A 1379-nucleotide genomic window follows, 5' to 3' on the forward strand; every position below is an offset into this window, starting at 1 on the left:
GGGATGGGGCCGATCCGATCCACTATCGGTATCGCCCTCCGATACCAGCATAATTTACTAATCGGATTTTTCCAATCCACCTGCCGATATTTCCGATCCATCATGCAAGTTGGCTTCAAACTATGGAATGGATTTCCTGAACGGAGGCGTGTCTCATGAACCCAGAGTAATAAGACCCGCCTCACATTCAGGAAATCCAGTTCATAGTTTGCAGCCAGCTACAACGTGAGGACTGAGTTAGCAGCACTGTGGCTAACAGCTAACAACTTTTTCATCTAAACATGTCCGCTGTGTGGAAGTATTTTACACTAGAAAAACCACAAAACAAGACAGCATCGTGCAATGTCTGCAGAGCCATAGCACCACATTAAACAGAGGTAAAGTTAGTTTTTCGATGGACATTCGAGCTCCGTGGCTTCAACGGGGCGCTGCTCTTTGCTCAACCCACAACAGGCGACTCGACCCCAGCCAGCCGCGTCCAATTTGCCTCGCTCAGTCTGCCTGTCTCTGAGGAGGGACAGACTGAGCACGGCTGCCCCAAATCAGACTGCCTGCTTCGGATTGAACAAGAAGAAGACATAGCTGAAGCCACGGAGCTCAAATGTTTACAGAGAAGTTGCTAAACTTCATCATGATTCATGACCAACCACTATCAGTTGTAGAAAACGAAAGATTTCACAGCTTGATACTTGCAGCCAAGATATAGTTTACCCTCCAGGAGATATTTATCAGTACAATGGTCATAAAAAAAAATCATAAAAAACATGATTTGAAAATTATATTAAAAACAAAAACAGCTACATTATAAAGTGATGTAAAATACTAAAAACGGGAACATGTCTGTTGGTCTATGCCAGGTGTTTGAAGCCATTTAATATTTTATTTTATTTAATTCATTTATACATTCATTTAAAAGAAACAAAATTATTTTAAAAATCATCAAAAAGAAAACATTGAATGGAAAGAGTGCAGAAAGAAGAAAAATCTTATAAATATATATATATATTTAAAAAATTATAAAATAACTTTAAACAATCACTTAAATTAATCACTTTAATATCCACTTTAAAACTTGGAATAAAAAGAAACATGTTTTGTGTTAGGAGAATTTAATTCTAACTTTAAAACTTATCAAACATTAATACAACTTACCTCAAGTTGCCTTTTTGGACATGCATGCATATATTTGTACAAATTGTACTTGAGAGGAGATTATTACAGCCTCATATAAAATCAATGATGATGATGGTATCGGAACTGGATCGGTATCGGCTGATATTTAAATTTAGGTACCGGGATCAGATCGGAAGTAAAAAAAAGTGGATCTGTGCATCCCTAGTTATCAGTGTTATTGAAGGACCAAGGGGAGAGCGTGTGTG

This window comes from Nematolebias whitei, chromosome 7, assembly GCF_014905685.2.
Source record: "Nematolebias whitei isolate Nwh7 chromosome 7, NemWhi1, whole genome shotgun sequence".
Taxonomy (NCBI): domain Eukaryota; kingdom Metazoa; phylum Chordata; class Actinopteri; order Cyprinodontiformes; family Rivulidae; genus Nematolebias; species Nematolebias whitei.